Source organism: Neovison vison, chromosome 7 (genome assembly GCF_020171115.1).
Source record: "Neovison vison isolate M4711 chromosome 7, ASM_NN_V1, whole genome shotgun sequence".
NCBI classification, from domain to species: domain Eukaryota; kingdom Metazoa; phylum Chordata; class Mammalia; order Carnivora; family Mustelidae; genus Neogale; species Neogale vison.
In genome coordinates, this window is record NC_058097.1 from 197852501 (window position 1) to 197874298 (window position 21798).

Consider the following 21798-nt stretch of genomic DNA (forward strand, 5'->3'; position numbering starts at 1 on the left):
GCGTGCGCGCGCACGTGCACTTATAACTCCCCAAATCCTTGTGTGTCTCAGAAAAGTCACAGACTTCTCCTCCCAGACTGTACCAGTTCCTCAAAAGAGATATATTGAGTAGCTGGTGGGAAAACATACGCTGTGCTCTATTTCTTTTCCATAGCTTGGCTCCCACCCACCAGTTTGGTTTTTTCCACTGTGTGAACCAAAGGTATATAACAGGGCACCTGAACTTAGCCAGTTGAGGAATTGAAATTTACTGACGTCTTCATATTCAAGTGGAGTTTTGTCATGTGGTGTGGTAGGTTGGATAATGGTCCCCCAAAGATGTCCATGTCTCAATCCCTGGAACCTGTGATTCTGTTGCCTTATAGGCTGAAGGGACTTTGAAAATGTGACTAAGTTAAGGGTTTGGGGATAAGGATTATCCTGGATTATCCAGATACCCAATAGATCACAAGAATCCTTGCAAGAGGGAAGCAGGAGCATCCTAGTCAAAGAGCCATAAGGTCAGAAACAGAGACCAGAGAGGAGGGAAGCAGCGGTGCTGCTGACCTTGAATGTGAGGAAAGGGGCCAAGAGGCAAAGAATGCAGGCAGCCTCTAGAAACTGGAAAATGCAAGGAAATGAATTCTTCCCTGAGACTTCAGCGGGAATGCTGGCTTACTGCTACCTTGATTTTAGCTGAGCAGAACTGATTTTAGAATCGTAGGGTAATAATTTCATGCTGTTAAACTTCATAATTTGTGGCAGTCTGTTTCAGCAGCAATAGGAAACTAATACATGTGGTAAGCACTAAGTATTAGTCATGCAGAGTTGGAAAATTTCCCTGGGGCTGCATCACATTGGGCCTGGGACCCGGGGCAGAGCACCATCTTCTTTCTTTATCACCGTGGCCTGCACATTTCTCTATCACAAATTCCAATTCAGTTGTTGTAACAATGTAAACACAGTCTGAGAGACTTGGCTCTGTCCCTAAGCCGAGCTTCATGCCAGGAGCTGCTGACTCCATCAAAAAGAATGAAATCTTGCCATGTGCTATGACATGGATAGAACTAGAGATATTACACTCAGCAAAATAAGTCAATCCATCAGAGAAAGAAAAATACAGTATGATTTCACTCATATGTAGAATTTAAGAAACAAGACAGATGAACATGGGGAAGGAAAGGAAAAATAAAATAAGATGAAAATAGAGAGGGAGGCAAACCATAAAAGATGCTGAACTCTGGGGAACAGACCGAGGGGTTACTGGAGGGAGGGTTGGGGGGTGGGTAATTGGGTGATGGGCATTAAGGAGGGCACTTAATGTAATGAACACTGGGTGTTATATGCAACTGATAAATCACTAAATTCTACCCCTGAAACTAATAAAACACTATATATTAATGAAATTGTATTTCAATAGAAAAATAGTGTATGGAATAAAAAACTTGACTATACCTTGCTGCAGAAGAAGCCAAAGGTCTGGTTGAAGAGGTGGTCAACGCCCACTCAAAAATGGCGTAGAGTCCATGAATCTTCAAGCAGAAGCCCACACGATTTTACTAATAAGGCATCAGTGTAGATCTCCCTAAAATTTTTAATTCACCACACAAGTCTGAGTCTGTAAATGTGCTCGGCGGGAATTGCCAATGTCACTTCTTCCTTAAAACTGGCTTTCTCTGCATCGTGTTGCTTGGCTTTTCAACATCTGATACCTTGTCTTTCTGGAAACTGTCAAGGGCTTGAAGAGGAAACATGGTATAGAATATTATGCTCATTTCTCTGTAGCTCCCCCTTTTCTAGAATCTTGACCCTCAGGTCATACTGCTTTGGTTGCTCACCAACCCCTTCAAACATCCGATTTCTGTATTATCTAGATTTCCTACTTGTTTTTGGAGGAAGTTTTGGTCTCTAAAAGCTATACCATCATAGGTAGGAATGAAAGTTCATAGGACTTTTCTTCTGGCACTTGATGTCTTCCATCATGTTGGAAATTTCTCAGGGATTATCATTTCAAATATTTATTATGCCACTATTTTTACTCATTTCCTTGTGGGTTATAAATATTCATGTGTTAAACTTTTTAAGTTGACCACAGAGCAAGGAGTGGTACAGTCAGGTCAACTGGTGGGACTCTCATATAATATAGGAAGTGATCAGTGAGATTTTCTTAAACTAAACACAACTCTAAGGTTTGAAACTTCAGGTGGTGCCATTTTGTGTCCAATCTGGGATCTCCCTTAACATTTGCAGAATACCATTGGCCACCAGGATGAGTCCTCATGTGCAATTCCCGGATGCAGTGATCCAAGTGACTAAAAGTGAGATTCAGTCAGATTTGTGCTAGTTCATGAAAACTAAGCAACCTTTTTTTGATAAAAGAGGGCTCTGCACAATCATGCCAGGTGTATTTAATGACCATCTCTTCAGATTTTACACCCACAGAGCAGGACATGAAATTATGAGCCCCAGAATAGACCTTAAGTTGAGGGTTGACTATAGAAGGTAGAAGTAATAGATAAATGATCATCTTGGTGGTGTGTGGAAGGAAAAGGGTGAGTGATTTAGGGAATAAAGCTAGGGAGGAGGCGCAGATGACTCAAAGTACCCTTTTTGGAGGGGAATGACGCTGTCTGGATCTATGGTTCCTCTTAAAGGGGTGATCTGAATAAGACACCATACTTCATGTTTTACATGGATACTATTATTTAATTTCTATAATTTTCTTTTAAAGAAAGAGTGGTTTCCACATACTGAAATTTAAAAAGATTACATGACTGTCCGAAGGTAACATAGTCCATAAACCCTAGAGCGGGAGAAGTAGATTTATGCTTCAAATCCTTGATTTACTCACAAGTCTCACTGCATCTTGCCTCTTGATGTTGGGAAGGCATCAGGACACCCAGGTCAGGCTGTCTCACAGGTAGACAGATTCAAAATTGTAATGATGGACCACTTTTTTCTCTTAAGTAATACTGAACGACTTCCCTGCTGTAGCTATACTCCTTTCCCTGGAATTATCTTTCTCTTTGTCTCTACCATCAAACATAAGAAATTAAGACTTCTTATGTCAGATGTCAGATGTCAAGAAGTTATATTGGCTTTAAAAAAGCAACTCTGTCACCACAAGCCTATGATCAAGTTCATCTGTCAGTCAAAGCACTGTCCATTATGGAAATGAAATACATCACTTGGAATTGGATCAAAAACACAGACTGGGTGTGAGCTTAATCACTGCCTATCCTTTACAATCCCCCCAAATAACAAAAATGATGTTAAAATAACAAAAGAGCAAAGCAGTAAACTCCACAGTTTGGGTGAGGGGAGTGACAATGTTTGAATACAAGTTTTTAAGACATCCTGGTCAACAGAGAGCAGATAGGATAAAGTCTACAGGGAAATGAATTCAGAGGAGACTGAAGTCCAAGCACGTGCTGGAGAAAAACCCCATAGAGCGAGGTGGTTTTTGTACAAAAGAGGAATCAAGACTTACAGTAGGATTTGAATAATTATTAAAGCAGAAAATAGGAAAGGATGAAAAGTAGAGACGCATGACCAGAATGGGACAACTACCTCACATCCATTCTCTCTGTCTTTGTCCAGCATGTGGTGTTTCACCAGAGAAGACAGAAGTAAAAGTTGTACAGTTTTCTTTAGGTAAAGATTTTCTTTAGATACATTAATTACAAGGGCACCTGAGGAGGCTGAAGTGATATAATATTACAAAATATTGTGTAGATCAATTTCCAATGACCCGTGAATTAGCAGAATTTCTGGCCAGTGGTAATGGTGTTGGTCACATGCTTTTGAAGATGTTGAGAGCATTCATGAAGAAAATGTAGAATACTGGGACCTTAGAGTTTGTTGACATTTTAATTTTTTTCTCAATATGACCCATAGTCCTGTTCTTGATGGGGTTTCTCTCTTACCTTTGTAATTCTGCAAGTTAGACATTTTCACACATACATCACTTAGCTATAAATAGACTTTTCTAGTGTTTTTCAGTATCCAATAAAGGAAATAGAAAGCATTCTAGGTGTATTGGACAAAGAGAACTTCATCCAGGAATTGGTAATAAAGGTGTTTGAAGGACTAATAAGCAGGGAATACATTACCCGCAAAATACAAAAACAGTAATTCCAAGGGAAAGATGCACCCCTATGCTTACTGCAGCATTATTTACCCTAGCCAAATTATACAAGCAGCTCAAGCGCCTATCAATAGATGAATGCTTAAAGAAGATGTGGTATATATGTATACAATGGAATATGATTCAGCCATAAAAAGAATGAAATCTTGCTATTTGCAACAACATTGACTGACACTAGAGGGTGTAATGCTAAGCAAAATAAGTCAGTCAAAGAAAGACAAACTCCGTGTGATTTCGCTAATTTTCTGGTTATGTATAATTTAAGAAACAAAAGAAATGAGCAAAAGAAAAGAGAGGGAGAGAGAGAGTGAAACCAAAAAACACTCAACTATAGAAAACAAACTGCTGTCGCTGAACTGGGGAAAGAACCAAGATGCCCTTCAACGGACGAATGGATAAGGAAGATGTGGTCCATATACACTATGGAGTATTATTCCTCCATCAGAAAGGATGAATACCCAACTTTTGTAGCAACATGGACGGGACTGGAAGAGATTATGCTGAGTGAAATAAGTCAAGCAGAGAGAGTCAATTATCATATGGTTTCACTTATTTGTGGAGCATAACAAATAACATGGAGGACAAGGGGAGATGGAGAGGAGAAGGGAGTTGAGGGAAATTGGAAGAGGAGATGAACCATGAGAGACTATGGACTCTGAAAAACAATTTGAGGGTTTTGAAGGGGTGGGGGTGGGAGGTTGGGGGAACCAGGTGGTGGGTATTATAGAGGGCACGTATTGCATGGAGCACTGGGTGTGGTGCAAAAACAATGAATACTGTTATGCTGAAAAGAAATAAAAAATTTCTTTTTATTTTTTATTAAAAAATAAAAAAAGGGGAGGTGGGTGGGGGATGGGAGAAATAGGTGAAGAAGATGAAGAGTGTGACTTATCACAATGAACCCTGAGTATTGTATAGAATTGTTAAATCATTATATCGTACACCTGAAACTAATACAACACCCTATATTAACTTTAAAAACTTAATTAAAAAACTTAATCAATTAAGTTTTAATTAATTAAACTTACTTAAATTAAAATTAAATTAAATTAATTGGATCAAATTAAATTCATTATATTAAAATCAATTGGAATTAAATTTAAAAACTTAATTAAAAATTAAAAAAAAGAAAGTAGGGAATACAGAGTATCCATTGATTGAAAATTGCAGGAAGACGTTTCCACCCCTAGAATTGGAAAAGAAAAAGAAAAACGGTGTTGCCCAGACCTCATGACTTCAGGTGAAGTGTAGGCTGCTTTTTTTGTTACCAAGTGAGAACTCAGGAGCCCATACATGACAGCCACCATTGCAGACACTGCCTTCTGCCTTCTTCCCTCCTTCGGATTCCCATCAGTGCCTTCCATTGGAGATCAAATCGGCATGAGGCAGCACTGGTAAGAGAGACTGGGATATGTAACCTGCGGGCCTTCGGTTCTAGCGATAGAGACACAAGTAGTACAAAGCAACTGTGGAACTAAGAAAACATAGCTAACTGAACATAATAAAAAATTGTAAAAAAATAAATGTGTAAAAAAAAAGAGCTATTACATTGGTTGGGGTTGGTATTTTTAATCAAATAACAAACAGGTACTCTCTAATTTTGTTGTCAGAATTGTGAAGTGGTACAATGCCTTGGAGAGGCTCTGAAGGCGGTTACAAATATTAAAAATACAGATGATCTCTGGAGTTAATCAGTAGAGCTGGCTGGCTTAATCAGTAGAGCACAGGATTCTTGAGCTTGGGGTTGTAAATTCAAGCCCCCTGTTGGGTGTAGAGATTACTTAAAAAATTAAATATTTTAAAAAGCATAAAAAAAAGAGAAGAAGACATAGAGACTATCTGCCACACAGTGATTTAATCTACAGAGTTATTATCTCCAGCTTGCTGGAAGCCATTTGTCCGATCCTTCAAAGAGTTAATGTTAATAGTTTGTTCCCATAGATGATAAACAAACGTAATCAACTTGACAAATAAACAATCTTGAGGACATTATGGTGAGCATTTGCTCATTAGCTTCCTGGCACCTCTGAAGTCCTGAGGTTAACTTGGCCTCCTTTTTCATGAAAGGCTTCCAAAATTTAGACACAACTTGATGCCACAGGGTAACTACTTCCTCCCTAGGCTAGAGAAGGAAAAAATCTGCTTACTAAATCTGCTGACATCATCCTAAGCGGCATCTGAGTGCCATGTAGCTGAGTGTTTGCAGAGGACTCAAACACCCCCTGACTGAGAGGTACCTTTGGTGGGTTTGTGACTTGCTGTCCTTGAGTTTCCTGTTCACATGTGGGCCTGACTTCCAGTGAAGTGTATGTACCTCAGGCATGGACCAGCACACCTGCCTGACTCTAGGGATGGTCAAGAAGAGTTGCTAGCACCTGGCTTGAGGGGGACAAGGCAGCTCCCCTGGAATTGCTTTATGTGAAAACAGTTCACAAGGAAGAACAGTTGCATTGACATGAGTCTCACCTTGGTCTGGTAACCTTGACTCCATTTTAAAAGGAACTTGGGATGACAGGAGAGTCCTTGACGTTCAAATGTGTCCTCTATGGAAGAAAATCACTGGAGGAAAGTCTCATGGGCCCATGACAGTTTCCTACAGACAGAGCTCTGCGGTCACTTCAGTGAAGCCTGCATGCCATCATGACGTTGAGAGGGCTTTAGGCCACATTAGGTCTGGTCACTGCAATTTTCTTAGTTTTTGTTTGCCATTGGTTTGTGTATGACCTTGTCAGAGCTCTGGAGCTGGGTTGGAAAATATGGATGTAAATTGATGTTTGACTTTGCATATCTTTTGGGAAATGTGTCCCAAAAATTGAGGCCAGCCTGAGTCATTGTTGAGTAGAATTCTCCAGAAGAGACCGTATACTAAAATAAATGGACCAACATATAAAAATAAGAGGATCTGGGCAAAGGTGAAAGGTCTTCTTCCAGTGGATAGGTCGTTGCAATGTTTCTATAAGTTTGAAGTTCTTTCTTTTTTTTTTAATTTCTTTTAAAATTTATTTATTTGACAGGGAGAGAGACACAAACAGTGGGAGTTGGAGAGGGAGAAGCAGGCTTCCTGCTGAGCAGAGAGCCTGATGTGGGGCTTGATCCCAGGACCTTGGGATCATGACCTGAGCTGAAGGTAGGCACTTAATGACTGAGCCACCGAGGTGCCCCTTGAAGTTATTTCTAAATACAAAAGGAAAACTGTGCTCCTAAGGCAAAATGTGTTGTGTCTAACACAGCTTCTGCCTTTTCAGGAATGGAGGCCTTAGGCCATCCAGAGTGTGTACATGACATAGCTGGGCCATGGGAGTACCTACTGTTGGGAGATGATATATGAAGTCAGTTTACAGGTAGACAAAGCCTCCCCAAACTCTTGCGTCCCAAATGGTACCTGGGCTGGATTCCTAGCATTATGACTTGTGCAAGTAGGGGAGTGCACACAATGAGAAACTGTTATGGAAAATTCAGGAGCAAACCAAGTATTGCTGATATTTTCCTACCTTCCTTCTAGGTTAGGACACAGAAAAGACATGGAGACATCATGGGACTATCACTTCATGGCAAGTGTTGGTGCATAAGGTGAAAAAACCCCACAGTCTCTGATGCCCAATGGCCTTTCCCATGGCGTGGACCTCCCTTTGCAGGTCACAGCTTACAGCAGGAAGTCTGAGTATGCATTATGGGTACTGGTCTTCAGTAGGTAGTAAGTGGTGGTATATAAAATCGCAGATTTAGTGCAATTAATCGCACATGTAGGCTCCACCATGCGCAATGGCAAGGGAAGAAGTAACAAAATTGAGGAGTTTATAACACAGAGTATGGTGTGTGTCAGTAGAGATGCTTATACCTTTGGATAAAGATCCAAGGTAAATTTTTTTTCTTAAATATATGATATAAACATTATTGATAAATTCTTCCCTTATTGAGCAGAAAAAGCCCTGATATTATGTGTTTATGCAGAATATCATTTATTGTTAAAACGAGGTAATTTTATTCACAGTTTTTATCTTTATAAATGTAAATTCTGAAAATATTCACCACTTCTCGCAGATGTGAAAAGAACGAGTTTGTGGCACTCTCGCCTTTGAATTCTTATGCCACTGTAATATAGCAATTAAAATTATTTTTAATGATTTTTCACTCCCAGCTAAATTAGGTTTGATTTTATAAAAACAGAGAATTAGAATCAACTTCATATATAAAAATGTTTGTGTCAACAAAATAGTTTAAATTGTTTTTTTTTAGGTCTACAGATTTGCACAGGCACAATCCAGGTTTTATATGAAGATTTTGATGGATAAAGATATGTCTTCTGTCTTTGGTAATTGAAACAGGAGGGATTGTGTAAGTGGATGTGGGAAAGAGGGTCTGGGTGATCACATGTATGTGTATGGTTACAGTATATATGGACCTTATGATCTAGATGTGACCATTACAAGTCTTATCCTGCTGGTATGTGCTTGCCAGTTGAAGACTAAAGTCCTAGAGAATCCCTGGGATTTCAACCTGGGCCAGAAGGGACATGTGTGACCAGCATTTCCTGCTGAGGACAGGAGACCAGGGACTCTGTGGGGTTTGTGGATAACTAATATCTAATCCCAACCACCACCCTCCTGTATCCTTAGTTCCAATAGTCATCACTTAGGATTTAAAAATCATAATAACAGCCACTTAGACATGACCAGAAAACAGTGAATTAAGTGACTGAAAAGTAGTGAAATAAGTCCATCAGAGAAAGACAGTTATATGATTTCACTCACATGTGGAATATGAGGAAGAGCCCAAAGGACAATAGGGGAAGGGAGGGAAAGCTGAAGGGAAGAAGTAAGAGAGGAGACAAACCATATGAGACTCTTAACTCCAGGAAACAAACTCAGGGTCGTGGAAAGGAAGGTGAGTGGGGGGAGGGGGTAACAAGGGTGATGGGCGTTAAGGAGGCCACGCGATGGGATGAGCACCAGGTGTTATACGCAAGTAATGTATCATTGAAGACTGTATCAAAAACCAATGATGCACTATACATTGGCTGATTAAATTCAAATTAAAAAAAAAAAGGAAGAAAAGCAGTGATCCTAAGTGAGAGGCGTCTTGTTGACCTGGAGTCTGAAACTGAAGCACACTCTGTTACCATTTGGAATAAATAAACATTCCTTGTTGGCAGAAGCAGTTAGAATCAGTTTCATATTTGATTTTGGGAATGAGGTGATCTATTTTGTTTGACATTCTACTTTTATTTCCCCCTTTCTTTACACAAGTGTAATAGCTGACATTTACTGCCAAACACTGTGCTGAGCATTTTTCCTGTAATAATTTGTTTATCCTCACACAGACCACCTTGCTGAGGTCCCCACAAGTAGAAAATGCCAAAGCTGAGCTTGAACCCAGGTAGTCTGGGCTGAAAGTTGACCTCCTCCCCATGACTCAATAAATGACAACATTCTAATTTAGAATGATCCAAATAGTACTTCAGATTCAAAACAGAACATAAAACTATCATATTATGATTCTGGTTGGGACAGCATTGAATTTTTAAAATAATTTAAAGATAATTGACATCTTTAGATTTTTAAAAATTTAATATTAAAGATTCATCGTTTATGCACCACACCCAGTGCTCCATGCAATACGTGCCCTCCATTATACCCAACACCAGGCTCACCCAACCCCCCAACCCCCCTTCCTTCCAAAACCCTCAGTTTGTTTCTCAGAGTCCACAGTCTCTCATGCTTCGTCTCCCCCTCCGATTTCCTCCAATTCACTTTTCCTTTCCTTCTCCTAATGTCCTCCATGTTATTCCTTATGCTCCACAAGTAAGTGAAACTATATGATAATCGCCTTTCTCTGCTTAACTTATTTCACTCAGCATAATCTCTTCCAGTCCCGTCCATGCTGATACAAAGTTGGGTATTCATCCTTTCTGATGGAGGCATAATGTTCCATAGTATATATGGACCACATCTTCCTTATCCACTTGTCCGTTGAAGGTCATCTTGGTTCTTTCAACAGTTTGGCAATTGTGGCCATTGCTGCTATGAACATTGGGGTTCAGATAGCCCTTCTTTTCACTACATCTCTATCATTGGGGTAAATACCCAGTAGTGCAATTCCACGGTCATATACATTTTTTTTTTTTAAATAATTCCTTTCAGATACCTGTGCGTTAAGTCTGATTTTACCCTTAACAGAGCTTGCATATTTCTGATAAGTACATGTCCATATTACGTTGCTACTGTAGTTCCTACTGGCAGTGGCATCATTTTTTCCATAACGTCACGGAATGGTAATAGCTAGGTTGTAGCAAAGGAGTAGATTCTTATAGTTGACCATATATTCAGTTAATGTTATGAATTCTTACCAGTTCTACCAGTTTTATTTTGTAGATTCTCTTAGATTTCCCTGACAGTTGATCGACTATCTATAAATAGTGACCTATTCATTATTTTACTTTTCTTATATGGATGTTTTCCTCATTTTCGGTCTTTAATGGAGTTTATTTTTATTTTTATTTTTTAATTTAATTTTAAAATATATTTTGTTTATTTATTTGACAGACAGAGATCACAAGTAAGCAGAGAGGCAGGCAGAGAGAGAGGAGGGAAGGAGGCCCCCCACTGAGCAGAGAGCCCGATGGGGGGCTTGATCCCAGAACCCTGGGACTGGAGTTTATTTTTAGAGTGGTTTTAGATTCACAGCAAAAATGAGCAGAAAGTGGGCGCCTGGGTGGCTCAGTGGGTTAAGCCGCTGCCTTCGGCTCAGGTCATGATTTCAGGGTCCTGGGATTGAGTCCCGCATTGGGCTCTCTGCTCCGCAGGGAGCCTGCTTCCTCCTCTCTCTCTCTTTGCCTGCTTGTGATCTCTCTCTGTCAAATAAATAAAATAAAATCTTTAAAAAAAAAAATGAGCAGAAAGTGCAGAGAATTCCCACATATCCCCTACTCACATATATGCCCGGCCTCCCCTACTATGAACAGTCCCCAGCAGATGGTACGTTAGTTACACTGGATGAGCATCTATGAATACATCCTTATCACCAAAAGTCCACAGTTTATAATAGGGTTAATTCATGGTGTTGAACAGTCTACGCCTTTAGTGAAATGTATGTGATGAAGACCTCCCTTATAGTACCAAAGAGTTTCACTATATTTAAAATCATCTGAGATCTGCCTATACATTCCCTTTCTCTCCCAGGCCTCTGACAACTGCTGCCCTTTTTTAAAAAAATATTTTACTTATTTATTATGTGAGAGAAAGAGAGAGAGAGAGAGCAGAGGGAGGGGCAGAGAGGGACAAGCAGACTCTGTGACTGAGCCACCCAGTTGTCCCAAGGACAATTCTTTTTTTTTTTTTTTTAAGATTTTATTTATTTATTTGACAGACAGAGATCAGAAGTAGGCAGAGAGGCAGGCAGAGAGAGAGAGGAGTAAGCAGGCCCCCTGCTGAGCAGAGAGCCCGATGCCGGGGCTCGATCCCAGGACCCTGGGATCATGACCTGAGCTGAAGGCAGAGGCCTTAACCCACTGAGCCACCCAGGTGCCCCAGGACAATTCTTTTTATGTCCCCATTGTTTTGACTCTTCAAGAATTTCTGCCACTGAATGCAGAGATCCAGCGGAACTCTAAGTCCCTTAGAGATGACAGAGCCATTCAATGGGAGAAGCCAGGGCTACTGAATGACCGGCTGTGGTCAGGATATGTCATGGACTGACCACTGGGAACACTCTGCTCAGGGTCAGTGTAACAATTATTTAGGATTCCCAGCAAGGAGGGGCATGTTATCCGTGATGTCATGTAGAAAAACTAGCTCATAGTGATCATTCAAAGCAGTTGACTTATTCAATTTCATTGTCATTTTAAAACTCTTCACAAAAAGTGTACCCATTTATTGCCCATACCTCATGGGAACACTCCCCCACCCCTGTCCCCATACCATCCTCCACCTCCAGCGCGTCACGGAGCATCACCCCTGACCTGGCCAACTACATTGCACTGAGATGTATTAATAATAACCCATTATTTATTAATCCACTGAGATAAAAAAAACAGGAAATGGAGGTATATTTGTATTTTGGAGGTAAAGGAAGATCAGAGACTCGGAAATGACTTCTGCAACCAAATGGAATAGATTGCCACTTGGTCCTAAATCCGAGCAATGTATTTTCCAAAAATACACAGTCCAACAACTGAATAATGGTTTTTAAGAATTACTTTTATTGCATTTTTAACACATAGGACTATGCAGTGTATCGTGATTTTTAAATCGTCTTTTTTCTCTTCCTTCAATTTTTCTCACTTCTTTGGTCTCTATTCAAATGCCTTTTTCTCACTGAGAAGAGTAGGGTTTTTAGACTTTTACAAGTCTCTGTGTCTGGCTCAATAGGAGACAGCTGGTTTTACATATTTGTTTCAGGCTTAAACGTTACAATATCACATGTCATGGAACCTTTGAAAAATTTGTGAAAAAGTGAGAGTAACCTGGGAAAAGAAATCTTAATATTATTATTAAAATAAGTGTTCCTACCAAGATCCCTGAAAGACTGCTGTGGTCCCCATTGCAGTTTCTGGAAGCACTGCAGTATGTAAATGTGTGTGTATATATAGTAAAATTTCTCCTCTGCCTATCAAAAAGTGAAAGCCACCAAAACCAGACAAGGATCCCATCAAAAAAAGAGAGCTATAGACCAATATCCTTGATGAACACAGATGCCAAAATTCTCACCAAAATACTAGCCAATAGGATTCAACAGTACATTAAAAGGATTATTCACCACGACCAAGTGGGATTTATCCCAGGGCTGCAAGGTTGGTTCAACATCCGCAAATCAGTCAATGTGATACAACACATCAATAAAAGAAAGAACAAGAACCATATGATACTCTCAATAGATGCTGAAAAAGCATTTGACAAAGTACAGCATCCCTTCCTGATCAAAACTCTTCAAAGTGTAGGGATAGAGGGCACATACCTCAATATCATCAAAGCCATCTATGAAAAACCCACCGCAAATATCATTCTCAATGGAGAAAAACTGAAAGCTTTTCCACTAAGGTCAGGAACACGGCAGGGATGTCCATTATCACCACTGCTATTCAACATAGTACTAGAAGTCCTAGCCTCAGCAATCAGACATCAAAAGGAAATTAAAGGCATCCAAATCGGCAAAGAAAAAGTCAAATTATCACTCTTTGCAGATGATATGATACTCTATGTGGAAAACCCAAAAGACTCCACTCCAAAACTGCTAGAACTTGTACAGGAATTCAGTAAAGTGTCAGGATATAAGATCACTGCACAGAAATCAGTTGCATTTCTCTACACCAACAACAAGACAGAAGAAAGAGAAATTAAGGAGTCAATCCCATTTACAATTGCACCCCAAACCATAAGATACCTAGGAATAAACCTAACCAAAGAGGCTAAGAATCTATACTCAGAAAACTATAAAGTACTCATGAAAGAAATTGAGGAAGACACAAAGAAATGGAAAAATGTTCCATGCTCCTGGATTGGAAGAATAAATATTGTGAAAATGTCTATGCTACCTAAAGCAATCTACACATTTAATGCAATTCCTATCAAAGTACCATCCATCTTTTTCAAAGAAATGGAACAAATAATTTTAAAATTTATATGGAACCAGAAAAGACCTCGAATAGCCAAAGGGATATTGAAAAAGAAAGCCAAAGTTGGTGGCATCACAATTCCAGACTTCAAGCTTTATTACAAAGCTGTCATCATCAAGACAGCATGGTACTGGCACAAAAACAGACACACAGATCAATGGAACAGAATAGAGAGCCCAGAAATAGACCCTCAACTCTGTGGTCAACTAATCTTTGACAAAGCAGGAAAGAATGTCCAATGGAAAAAAGACAGCCTCTTTAATAAATGGTGTTGGGAAAATTGGACAGCCACATGCAGAAAAATGAAATTGGACCATTTCCTTACACCACACACAAAAATAGACTCAAAATGGATGAAGGACCTCAATGTAAGAAAGGAATCCATCAAAATCCTTGAGGAGAACACAGGCAGCAACCTCTTCGACCTCAGCCGCAGCAACATCTTCCTAGGAACATCGCCAAAGGCAAGGGAAGCAAAGGCAAAAATGAACTATTGGGATTTCATCAACATCAAAAGCATTTGCACAGCAAAGGAAACAGTTAACAAAATCAAAAAGGACAACTGACAGAATGGGAGAAGATATTTGCAAATGACATATCAGATAAAGGACTAGTGTCCAAAATCTATAAAGAACTTAACAAACTCAACTTCCAAAGAACAAATAATCCAATCAAGAAATGGGCAGAGGACATGAACAGACGTTTCTGCAAAGAAGACATCCAGATGGCCAACAGACACATGAAAAAGTGCTCCATATCACTCGGCATCAGGGAAATACAAATCAAAACCACAATGAGATATCACCTCACACCAGTCAGAATGGCTAAAATCAACAAGTCAGGAAATGACAGATGCTGGCGAGGATGCGGAGAAAGGGGAACCTTCCTACACTGTTGGTGGGAATGCAAGCTGGTGCAACCACTCTGGAAAACAGCATGGAGGTTCCTCAAAATGTTGAAAATAGAACTGCCCTATGGCCCAGCAATTGCACTACTGGGTATTTACCCTAAAGATACAAACGTAGTGATCCAAAGGGGCACGTGCACCCGAATGTTTATAGCAGCAATGTCCACAATAGCCAAACTATGGAAAGAACCTAGGTGTCCATCAACAGATGAATGGATCAAGAAGATGTGGTATATATACACAATGGAATACTATGCAGCCATCACAAGAAACGAAATCTTGCCATTTGCAACAACATGGATGGAACTAGAGCGTATCATGCTTAGCGAAATAAGTCAAGTGGAGAAAGACAACTGTCATATGATCTCCCTGATATGAGGAAGTGGTGATGCAACATGGGGGCTTAAGTGGGTAGGAGAAGAATCCATGAAACAAGATGGGATAGGGAGGGAGATAAACCATAAGTGACTCTTAATCTCACGAAACAAACTGAGGGTTGCTGGGGGGAGGGGGATTGGGAGAAGGGGGTAGGGTTATGGACATTGGGGAGGGTATGTGCTTTTGGGTAAATTGGAAGGGGAGGTGAACCATGAGAGACTATGGACTCTGAAAAACAATCTGAGGGGTCTGAAGTGGCAGGGGGATGGGAGGTTGGGGTACCAGGTGGTGGGTATTATAGAGGGCACGGCTTGCATGGAACACTGGGTGTGGTGAAAAAATAATGAATACGGTTTTTCTGAAAATAAATAAATTGGAAAAAAAATTTAAAAAAAAAAAGTGAAAGCCAGAGAGGACGTTTAACTTCAAAGGTTAAGCCCATGTAGAGGATTCCAGAAAGAACACAAAAGTGTTACTTAACCTTATTATTATTACTCAGCAAATGAATAAAGAAAACCTCATAGTTATATGAATAAAGTTATTTGATAAAATCTGGTGAGCTCTTAGTAAAATTTCTAAGTAAAGAAAGAATAGAAGAAAACTATTTAGAACCAAAAAAATCCATTTTCAAAGTCAGCAGCAAATGTCATTCCAAAATAATTAGTTCTAAAGATACTTCCATCAAATCAGGGAAACAGAAATGCCTGATACATTCATTGTTAGTCAACATTGATTTGTAAGTCCTAAGTGTCAATTAAAATAAGAAGGCAAAATGATCATAAATATTTCCAAAGTTGAGATAAAACACTTTCATTTGCAGACAGTGCAATTCTTTCACCAGAAGATGTGAGACATGCTCACAAAGTACCACTGGAAAATGTATTAAATTAATTATTAAAATTATTTATTTTTATTATTTTATTAAATTTTATTTAAATAAATTTTATTAAATTAATTATTAAAATAATTAATTTATTATATTATTATTAAAATAAGATGGGATACTTTGTAAGTGGCTGGATACGTACTCAATGTATAAAAATACAACAGCTTATATGTTGTATGAGAGAATGCATGAGAATTTTACATGGAAGAAGATACCCTATTTGCAAAAGTAACAAAATTGTAAGATACCTAAGAACAAATCTAATAAGTAAATATACCATGTCTTTGGACAAAGTTATAAAAGTGTCAATCTTTCCAAAACTGATATATAAAAGTAATGTAATTTAAATCTGGATCCCACTGGAATTTTAGCAGAAACTGAATAAAATTATTAACATTCATTTGGAAGAATATGTTTCTGAAAATGGCCAAGAAGACTAAGAACACTGAGTGGTGATTTGCTGTATTGGATACTGAAACCTACTGAAAAAGAACTCACCTTGATCCAGGTTATTGTTGGCAGAGAAATAAAGTGGAACATAATGGAGAGCTCAAAATTGGATCCACATTTTCCCAACATCACTTAGTAAATAAAGTTTCTCTTCTCTATGATTTGAATACCACTGTTACCTCTGATCTGGAGAATTTGGGGACACTCTCTCGTAACCTGTTGGTTCTCTATTTTTAAGCTGTTCCAATGAGAGCAGCTTGATTCGTGGTTTTTTAATTAGATAAGGCTGCTTCTACCTCATTCACTCTTCTCTTTGCAAAATGTCATGGTATTTTTCTTTTTTTTTTTTTCTTGGTGAACTTTGTGTTATTTTGTCAAATACAAACAGAAATGTAGATAAGATGTCAATCCACTGAATTTATAGTTTGATCAATGTGCAAACAAAATAGACTCACATGTACAGGGAACTGAATATATAGCATAAACAGTTGTATTAAATAGTTAAAAAATGATCTTTGGGGCAGACACTGCTAATATCTATCTGTGAGAAAGAAAACATGACTTCCACCTCTTATGATGTAAAAAAAAATGGAATTGGTTTAAGATTAAAATGTAAGAAATTAGAAGTTTCAATTAAATGGTTGGAATGGAAGTCAGATTGCTTCTGGATGAGGAGTGAATGGAAGGTGAAAAGTCAACACTCTCCAGGGTCTTGTGATAGTTGTTCCATATGTTGGTCAACAGAGCAGAATGGTTCTGTTGTAACTAGGAATATTGTTCCCTAGAATAATTAAGGACAATATGTGGTTATATAAGAGCTAAGAGAATTGTCTGGCCAGACCCCGTGGAGTCATTCAACTAGGAATCCTCACCTCCTAGACACCTCACCCTCTCTCTCTCACCTCCTGCAGATCTGGGATGAAAGGTAATCTCCTCAGTGAGTCCTTTCCTGTCCACCCCAATTAAAATCATGACCCCTACCACTACTTAAATTTTTCTCCATGACACTTACTCCCTTCTAATATACCATCTATTTTATCTCCTTATTTGGTTTATTTTTTCTCTCCCCTCAATAAAATAAAAGCTTCATGAGGGTACAGATTTTTGCCTGTTTCCTTTACTGAGGTAACCACAATACCAGAAACAGTGCTGACATGAAATTGAAGGGAAGGAAAATTTTTCCTCTACCCTTTAGGTCTTTTTTTTTTATGTTATTCAAAAAATTCAAACATGAATATGTTTTTTATTTTTAATTTATTTTTTAAAATTTCTTTTCAGTGTTCCAGAATTCATTGTTTATGTACCACACCCAGTGCTCCGTGCAATATGTGTCCGTCTTAATACCTACCACCAGGCTCACCCAACCCCCCCACCCCCTGCCCTCCAAAACCCTCAGTTTGTTTCTCAGAGTCCACAGTCTCTCATGCTTCGTCTCTTCCACCGATTTCCCCTCAGCTCCCTTCTCCTCACCATCTCCCCATGTCCTCCATGTTATTCCTTATGCTCTACAAGTAAGTGGAAACCATATGATAATTGACTCTCTCTGCTTGACTTATTTCACTTAACATATCTGGAAAAGATTATGCTAAGTGAAATAAGTCAAGCAGAGAGAGTCAATTATCATATGGTTTCCCTTTAGGTCTTTTAGCTGGGTTGGCAATGGAATTTACTTAAGACAGATTACCAGGGGAAAAAACAACAAACTTTTATTATATATGTGGAATAAATAATACCCAGTAATAAAATTGAGACCTAAAGGAATAACCACGACTAACAGTTTTTATAAATTTTAAACAAAGAGACAATAAATCATTGAGGAAATTTCAGGACAAAGAAGACAACTTTGGGAGCTACAAAATGTAAAAATTCTCAACAGAATTCTACTGGGGTAGTAAAGTAGTAAAAAGTAACAAGGATTCTATAGTCTTCTAGGTCCACATTTTCTATCTTTGGTGATAAGGATGTCTTCTCCTGACTCAGAGATCTTACCTTACATGGGAAGATTTTTTTTCCTGCTTTCAGGGCAACAGAATGTGGTCTGAGTGCTCTTATGTACTGATTGCCTCTCAAGTAACTTTTATTGAAAATAATCTATTGGGCACCTGGTGGCTCAATTGGTTAAGCATCTGCCTTCGTCTCAGGTTATGATCCCAGGGTCCTGGAATCGAGCCCCACATCAGGCTCCCTGCTCATTGGGGAGCCTGCTTCTCCCTCTTCCAGTCCCTCTGCTTGTGTTCCCTTTATTGCTATGTCTCTATGAAATATATAAATAAAATCTTTTAAAAATAATAATCTATCAAATCATCATGTTGTACACTTCATGTATATGATAATTTTATTTGTTAAACTTTAATAAAGCTGAAAAGAATTTTCTTTACAGAAAAAAAAGAGAAAATAATCAATATGCCAAAGTGTCACATTTGGGGGCAGCTTGCCCTTGGCCCCTACAAAATGCAATTTCAACAAGAGGTTTGTGAGTGAAAAGACCCTTATATAAGAATCGGTCAGTGGGAGCACCCAGTCAAGGGACTATCAAAGAGAGACACAGGTTCCCAGGCAAGTCCAGATCAGAGATGATGAGGAAGTGGCAATAGAATTGAAGAAAAGAGCATTATAGATGACAGTACAAAAAGAACCATCAGCGCAAAAAAAAAAAAAAAAAGGAGCTCCAGCATGATTTGACTTGCAGTGCGTCATATATTTACTCTCTTGGGTACTGGAGATTACGGTGACATGTGGGGGTCAGGGTGGCAACCAGAAACACTGAGAATGACAGCATGTAAATGATTCCCTTCAATGGGGGCAGTGAGCCCTCTCTATGTGGGGACCTAGCAATCCCACTGCACATGAAGCTCTAGGCAATATCACTCTAAAAAATTTGTGTCCCCCTGGGGATGGAGATTCTCTGTGGCTTACGATGAAGGAAGGAATTATGAAATCTCATTTAAAAGCCAACATGGGTGGAGAAGAAATAGATGTGGAGAACGCCAAAGAGATGAAACAGATGCTTATGAATCCTGTTCATCGGTTGGTATATAAATGAACACAGACAAACAAGTGTTTTCTGAGGTTTAGGGTTATGGACAGAAAGGGGTAGGGCAAATGTGGATGCTCAGCTTTCATGGAATAGGTGTAATTCCCAGGGAGGACCACGAGATGTCTCCCTTCCAGTGGGAAGGGCTTAGGCTCCGGATCCTTCTGGATAACTGCACCCACCTTGATCACCAGGACAAGTGTTGATCCTTCAAGTCTCAGTTGATCACCAGTTACCTTGTTTAGAAACCCAGGACTGACCTCCCTGCAAACATCAGTACAGTCACCATCTCTTGCCTCCAAGTCCCTCTCCTTGATGAATTGTAGTGTTTACTAGAGAATTTGACAGGTGAGGAAGGAGGCAGACACAATTTTGGTATCAAAGCGCTTAAGAAATGAAGCAATAGGAGGTTAGATGGTGAGAGCTGTGATTGCTTTCACAGTCTTTACTCTAAGCCCTCTGGGTCCATGGGAGATGCTCCAAGGCTGTGCTTGGAAAATTGAATGGACCAAACAGACCACCTAAATCTTTACCATATTTGAACCTCAGCAAATCAGTCAATAAACATTCTCTCCTATTCCAAGTATGTTTTCCCAGATGAGAGTGAAAATGTTTTATTAAAGACCCTGTTACACTTCCCTTCCAAACAAATGACTTAGTGTTGTTTTAAATCTCATTTATGTTACTAGAATGGATCTAATTTTTACAAGCTCCTTTCTGTCTCTTTAAATCACCCCAATCTGCACATCTTGAGTGGAGGGTGCTTGATATCTCCATTGCCATTTTAACTGCCCCCAAGTAAGCACAGATCATGCACTCAATCATGATAAATTAATAGAATCAGTCTGCAGGATCAGTTTTGCTAGTAGAAATTGGGAAGTTGCATTCTCTAACTGGGGATAGTTTCATCTCTCACTGACTACTCATTGTTCCTAGACATTCAATAAACTCTGATCTCTGCATCGCCTACTCAGGGAATGAGACAAAAGAGGAATAGAATTTAAAAATCCCCAAAGACAACTTGAAGTCACTTGCAGAGAGGATTCCTGTTCATGGGTTGAAGGAAGTATAGACATTTTAACAATGTTTATTCTTCCGATCCAAGAGCATGGAATGGTCTTCCATCTTTTTGTGTGTTCTTCAATTTCTTTCATGAGTGTTCTGTAGTTCCTCGAGTAAAGATCCTTTACCTCTTTGGTTAGGTTTATTCCCAGGTATCTTATGGTTCTTGGTGCTATAGTAAATGGAATCGATTCTCTAATTTCCCTTTCTGTATTTTCATTGCCAGGCATTGCAATGGAAGGAACTGGTCCAGAGCCCCTGCGAATGGTCTCAGTTTACTGCTTGCCCTAGAGGTCCATGTTGTTCAGTTCCCAGGAGGCAATGAGACCAGGTCTTCCTCTGTTCTCACCCTGTGCAAAGTTGTGAAAGTTGACTGTTTTTCTAGCATGGGTACTTTCTTTATCTTCATGTCACACTTCCCCCGCAAGAAGCCTCCCTGAATGTCTTCTGGTTAGGGGGTCATTTTCCATGCTCCCATAGTTCATAAAGCACTGTCCTTGCTAGGCTTCTGTGGGTCATGGAGACCATACTACTATGACCACTACAAGAAGTGATGTCAAAAGCTGAAAAAACATGACTTCTGCCTTCTTCCCACCTTTAAACTCCCAATAGTGCCTTCCACTGGAGAACCACACATGGCAGCTGGCAAGAGTGTCTGGAACATGTAACTCACGGGCCTTCCTTTCTAGTGATAGAGACATGAGTAGGACAAAGCAACTCTAGAACTAAGAAAGCATAGAGCCTGTCTGGCACACAGCGATTTAATCTACAGAGACTGGGTTTTATTTTTCAGACCGATTGTCTGACTCATAGAAAAGTTAATGGCTGGTAAATATATTGCCTACAACATAATAAATGTGACTTATTTGCATAATAAATAACTAACTCACCCCTTAACTTTATTGGTCAATACCTGTGTACTGGGTAACACTAAGATAAGAAAGGTCACTTAGGGTCTTCTGTTTCACACCCAGAGTAGCAGACGTACAATCAGAGATTTGGAGAAGATTTAAAGCTACCTGTACATTTAAAGCTATATTAGAGCATAATGGAGATTAAAGAGGATCAATGCCCATAAGTCACAAATTACTTTTATTGTCCATTTCACTACAAAAGACTATTCAAGAAGAAAGGTCTTTGTAGTAAGCAATGTATAAGGGTCAGCAAAGCAAATAGTCTTGAGAATCCTACAGTGGGTATTGCTTCATCAGTTTCCCACAACCTCACGAGTCCCGAGGTTATTTGCCTTCCTTCTTCATGCAGTGCTTCCAAAACTTAGAAACAACTCAACCTGTTGTTGATGACCATGGGTTAACTGCTTTCTTCCTTAGGCTAAAGATGGAGA